Genomic DNA, 6,947 nt, shown 5'->3' on the forward strand with positions numbered 1-6,947 from the left:
CAAGGGAGGTCAGTCTGGCCATCCTGACCTGCTGGCGGAGGGTTAAAGGTCTCAAGCCCCATATGAATGGCTCATTTGCCAGGTTCTCATGTACAGCAAGTGACTGGCCCAGCTATCCTCTGCAGGCTAAGTACAGTGGATTCACAGCAAGGATGTCTAGTCTACCAGACACTCGCACCCAGCTTAACAGCCACTGTCTCCAGGCTCACTATCCCCTGAAGCAGTGGCTCAGCACCACGAGCAGGACTTCATAATCTCTTATATCTGAAGTGCTGAAGTATATCAGCGGGGCTTGTGTGGCTTCACCCTCTAGCACATTTTTTAGTTGTCCTGCTCTTTCACTGGGACCCCACTGATAAATCAGAGCACACATTTCAAACCTTTTTGTATACTGTAGGTTAGCGGATCCATCATAGTGGCCCAGCTTAACTCAGTAGTCTTCTGTTCATCGCAATAGCTCCCATCCCTGAGGAGCTCTCCTCCATGCCAGTCATCTCACACAGTGACCCAGCCTGATCTTCTAGAGGCAGGTTCTGCAAACTCCACTCTGAAAAGCATCCCTGCTGTCAGCTTTTCTGCTTTATCTCTATTTTGTGCAGCACAGCGTTCATAACAGAGTTTGTCTAGACTGTACTTCTCTGCCTCGATAGCCATATTGCATGCAATATAAGTTATTACTCATCACTGTTAAATCGGACTGCAGATTTTCCAGGGCTTCATCAGATAAACAGCTAATTAAATACAAAGCTTTTTTACATTCATCTAGGCCCAGTGAACATTTCATAATTTCAAACCGCAGGAGAAAAGCTGTCCAACTTACTTTTCCATAGTATTTCCACTCATAGTCTGTTTTGTTTATGCTTATACTGTCACCCACATCAGCACGAAAATCACATACTGCTGCCTTGTAGCCCTTGGCTGCCCCCTCTGCTGCACTGTTGTCTGCAGTACTGTATGTAGCTGGACCAGGCTCACTGGCCTTTCAATGTGCTGTTTCCTGTGTTCTGCCATTTGTATCTCCCTGCTTTTCTTCCCACGCACATCGCTATACACTGGGCTCTCCTGGGCTCCACTTGGACTCCTCAGCTGTGCCTGGGCTCCTGGAAGTCGTGTTCCATCTTAGAACGCTCTAAGGTTAGTGGTCTGGTACGTTTCTAGACTGCACCTGGCTTTGGTTTTATTTCCTGAACTATTTCTGAATCACACACTGACACTGGTGAAATGCCAACACTTTTCTTAGTGGTGTTAACAAGGAGTTTAACAATATTTAACAGTTTCATTTTTAATGGATCACAACAAACTACAGCCAGCAACTCCGGAACTTCCAAATGTGTGTACGGACATACAGTACACACATAAGCACATGCACTGAATGCAACAAACACCAGGGTCGCTACAATGTGCATTACTGTATGTTAGTATAAAGTATCCTTAAACTGAATTGTTAATCTAATTTGAGTCTGGTTTCTTGCTAATTCTGTGTTCTCTGGTTTCTTATTGTGTGGTTGAAATTTATTTCTTTTTTTTAAAGAATGTAGCTTGCGTTTCTTCCTTATATTTTTCAGTAAGTTTCAATCTTAGTATTTTCTTACATTCTTATGAATCACTTGCTTGACAGTTGCCTTTCTAGAATAATCACAGGTCTGTTAAGAGCAGGCTTAAGAATTATAATATATATAAAATATATATACTGTGTTAATGCACCGGTGACAATCTGCTCTCTCTGAAGAGTGCTCTTCTTTCTGGTGCAGATATTTTTCATTGCCGACATTTAAAATGCTTTCTGTAAATGACTGGAAATATTGTGTGTCAATTATAATGATATTGTCTTCATTACTGATATTGCTTTCAGTGAGCAGCCTTCCAATACCATTTAAAATAACCTTCACATTATCCTTTTACTTAATTCATGCTGAGCAGCTCTGCCTGTTTCTTTGTTCAATGTCCCATTCACACTTTTAACTAGTCCAGTACTATAACATCAGTTTGTAAAAAGTCTTTCTGGGTGTCTAAAAACCCAGCTCAGTCTTTCTTCATCCAAGAAAAGACGCATCATGGCACAACACTCTGCTTTCCTTGTGCTCCTTTCTCTTGTTCCATCTTACCTGAATGTATTGTAATTGTGTTATAACAGCCAGAGGGAATTGTTATGGCATTGAATAACAGAAACCTACATCTGGAACACCAGATAAAATCTGTGGCAGTAAAATATAGAATTGGAAAACAATGGTCTCAGATATCCCCAATGTAAACCTGTGAACTAACCATGCACTTGGCATTAAGAGGTTCTGAAGCTTGTGATGGTCAGATGCTCTTAAAGAATATTAAAGCATGAAAACAGTCAATTTAACTTTTCACTTTAAACACAATAACTGAATAAGTCAGCTAATTTTATTCTTATTTACCATACTCATGGTTTTACAGTAATCTGACAGGACAATTTTTGTGAAAGCAATGGTAGTAAATAGGTTAGAGCAGACATTGTGCTCATTCTGCTTTTAAAACACAAAAGATGATGTTAAAGCCTGTTAGCAGCAACGCTCAAACCAGAGAAACCCTCTCGTAACCCAGTGTCAGCTTGTTTCTGTTCCAAGTGAGTTCTTGATTATTTAATTGAACAACAAATCTGACTCATAATATACTAATTAGTTGTTTTTCAGCTAATTTTGTGCAACTGTTTTTACTAAACACATAAAAATGCATCATTAATTTGACAAGTTCATCTTTTCAGGAGCAGAAATTACTATAAAGGCCAAGTTAATCATATTACTTCAATTAAGGGTTAAATTAAGCAATTCAAATCCAAGATCAAGATTGGGAAGCCCTGCTGCTAGCATTCAGATTGCTGACATACAGTAATGTTACCAACTCACAAATTATTCCTTTGCTGAACTTTAGTCCTTATCCCTGCTAATGTGTGTTAATGATTTCGGAAAGAACAACGGGGCCTTATTTATCCTGTGACAGAATGGCCCCAGGCAAATAAAATAGCATGGTTTTTCCTTATTAAACTACATCCATTACTCGTGATTGTAATTAAGTTATTCATTGTGTAAGCCATGCAAATTGATAACAAATGTGTAGCTGCTTTGTACGTACTGTACTAATTCATCATGAAAACTGGAACATTTCATTTAAAATATACTACTGCACATTATTTTGTTGTTTTTCTTTTTCTTGTTTAGTTTTTAAAGCCAACTCAGTGGAAGTCTTTATTCAAAACAAGAAGAAATTCATTTATTTTTCTTGGTTTTCAATTTGAAAACTCATGTTGAAGTCCTTCAACATGAGTTTTTTTTTTGATGCAGCTAGAGAGAAAATTGAGAACATGTAATTGCAAGATTTGAGGATTACAGGATTACTTTTCACTCATTGTGACTTCCACGTATTCAGGTCTTCAAATAAAAAGCTATGAACACCTGATGAACTTGCACTTTCACATAGGCTGTTGACTCAAAATATGATCTGATTAGTGATTCATTTGACATGAGGAACAGCTCCTTATTCTTAACTATGTAAGAATATCAGTTACCCCCAATTACAAAGAATCTCTCTGTTAATGCAAGTCTTATAGGACTTATCAAATTTTACATTCATGGAACATATTTTTGAGAACCATCTGGAAAACAGGAACAAGATACCAAGAAAAAAAACAATTTAATTGAAAAAATCACAGAACACCGAGTCTTACCCATAACACTTCACATAACATTACTTATAACTTAATAACTCATTTTACAAAGGCAATATCATTTTGAGTGTTCCTTTTTATCACCTGCTACATAAAGCAATACATTTCAGAATTAGGATGTTGAACACTTGCTGAAATATTTGTTACAGACTACTCACTACAGATGTTTGACAGATTGCCTGTCTTATAATTGGGGAAACGTCAACTTCCTGAACAAACCCCAGTATTTTTCTTGGAGAAAGGGATCACGTTGAAAATATACTGTAGGTATTTTCTTCAGAGTCTAGAGATCTTCTCAACTGACTGGAATAATGCTAGTTCTATAGAATGAAAGGAGGCACAGTCTACATTCACAAAAGTGAATCATGACTTGCTTTTAATCAGTTGTCCACTTTATGAAAAAGAAGACTGTTAATCACTTTTTAAGCATGTTTTATAATTAAAAAACTATTAAGCAGGGAAAACTGCTTGCTACAGTGTTTGTTTGCCCTGCGGAAGACTTTTGGATACTGCACACAACATTTTTAATTGGATTGTAAAAGTGGTTATAGAGTAATAAATTTAAGACTGTTTGGATTTGCTGGAAGCATCTGCAAAGTGCAATTGAATACAGCCTAATGGAATAAATTGATCCTAATTTAAAAAATAATTCCTTGCCCAAGGTTAATGTATTGAACAGGGAGACAATGTAAACTTCCTGATAGATGGAAACAGAACGTTTTCTGTCTAGAGCAATAACTAATGGAATGCAGTATAATTGCATTTTTTTTGCACTCATACTTTCTTCCACCAAGATTGCTTTCTTGTGTTGAGCTTAATTAACGAGCACTATTTCACACATGGAGCTTTGTCTCCTAGGAAATGAAAGTGTAATTTTTCCTGCATTACAAAAGGCACAGCATAACTTCAGATGAAGTGTGTTTGTTGTGCACTGCCAGATCCTGCTGTTGTCACACATAATTTAAAGCTCCATCAACTTCCCAGGAAGAAAATTGTGGAGCTTCACTATTGAATAATCCTATGAACATATTTCTTTTTAAAAAGTGATTAAAAAGCATTGTCTTAACAAAACAGCATAGCTTAATATTTATTCATATTATTATATACATTAATATTTATTTTACAACTGAATAGATTAGATACTGTCTAAATATACAGTAAGAACCGTTGTGCACTTTGAAATTTAAATTTTGAATTGCCCCAAGTTTTTAAATATAGTAACTTCTACATTATTTTATTGTCTCAAAATGTCGTTAATGTAAAAGAAAGACCAGAGCCTCCACCACAGTACCTCCACACCTCAATGTTAACATACAATATTAAAGTCCTGCAATACTGCTAGGTCACCATGTTTTTGGCTACATGTGTACTTAGCCCCAGGTCTGGTACTGCTGTCTGAATAGGAAGCAATGGAGCTTGGGGAAATAAATAAAAATTAATTTGTGATTACACTGAAAGCACAGTTATTGCGAATCCTGCCCCTAATCCCCTCCACCCCCCCACCCAACTGACCCCCAATGAACAGTACATTTTCCATCAATTTCTTTGTCTTTCACGCTGTCGGTAAACCATGAAGAAAAATGGTAGTTGTCGTCTGGCACCGAACCCTGCTCATGATGTATGGCTGTAATAAAAACCCCATTTCCAGCTCCAGGCTAGCCAGTCAGTGCAGGGCCACGGGACCTCAAACAGCAGCCAGCCACAGGGAGCAAGGATCCTGCAGGGACAGCGGACCAGCTCAGCACTGTCTGGAGGAGGTGGGGGAAATTGGGCTTAGGGCTCTTAGCTCTGAGGCCTGTGGACACTTGATCATGATAAGAAAGCTGAGACTGAGGCTTTCTCAGTCTGCTGCCGGAGAGTTTATAGTCCTACAGCGACTGTCAGGTTATGGACAGATGATCTGACATTTTGCAGCTGCAGATTGAACAATACAGCAATGCATTACTATGCATAAATACCATAAAAGGAATGTATACTGTATCACTTCAGTGGACCTACATAGATTTTTACTGTGTTGATTTTTTCTTGTTGTTGCCAGGAGGGCTAAATATTTGACTCTGGTAATAAATACTGTGGCTCTTAAAAAGCTGTTGCTGCATAGCAATTTGACCTACAGTATTTCAGCTTTTACAAGCTGCATGCCTGCACGCTCTCATATAGAACCCTGTGCCTAACATTTCAAGCTAGTTTTTACTTTGCATATATTTGCATTGAAATATGTTGAGTTAATATATTATATTAAAATGATTGCTTTTGTGCTCTGCCAGCCTGTGCCTGACAGAACTGAAATGGATAACATTTCTGTGCAATGGGAGTTTCATCTGTTTCCCTGAAGCATTCAAACAACAGAACTTTCCTACAATAGATCTCCTTCCAAATGACTTACAGAAGTGCATCGATATTAGCGTTGCATCGCAGCATTCATTGTCTTTCAAAACAGCCCAGAATAGATAATCTTCTCACACTTCATTTATGCCATTTACTATCCAGCTTCCAACCAGCTGTGCTGCACCAGGGTTATGTTTATAGGAAAATCTGTACAATTGAAGCTTCAGGAAGACTGACATGGAATTTAAAAAGAACCCATAGTGCATATTAAGAAAGATTCACACATCCCACATTATGAATCGAAGTAAACTGTGTCATTGTCATGACTGAGGCATTAATGACACTTCAGATACAACAAGAGGATCTCTGAACGTCACTGCTTTTCTCTATACAGTATTTGTCTAGGACTAGGTCGATAATACAAATATTTAGGCTGATTGGAAGTCAAATTAAATGATCAAATAGATGATTAAATTGATAATCAGATTAGACAAATTGAAGAGATGAGAGATTCTCCCCTTTTGATGTTCTGCATACAGTATTCACGCTCACCCCATACATACTGTAGACCTCTCTCTCATCTAAAACCACAGTTAAAAAACAACACCACTGGTGTTTAAGGCAATTAAGAAGAAGGGACATACTGTAAGAGAGTGTTACTTGATGAAGTCCACTGCAAAACAAAAATACAATGCAGCTAGTCTGTACATTAAGACACTCAGTCAAGACTGTATTTTGAGAAGCCCGACAGGGAAACTGACTTCCTGTGGCAATGCCTCTAAATGCATATGTAAGCAGAGCCCTCACTGCTCTATGAATGTTAACAGCTTCACACCCGTTGACTTAAATAATTTGTAGAATTACCTCTACATTTTATCACTGCAGACCAAGGTCACTGTTTCTTTGAGTTAAATCACATCGTATTATA

Source organism: Lepisosteus oculatus, chromosome 16, assembly GCF_040954835.1.
Source record: "Lepisosteus oculatus isolate fLepOcu1 chromosome 16, fLepOcu1.hap2, whole genome shotgun sequence".
Lineage (NCBI taxonomy): Eukaryota > Metazoa > Chordata > Actinopteri > Semionotiformes > Lepisosteidae > Lepisosteus > Lepisosteus oculatus.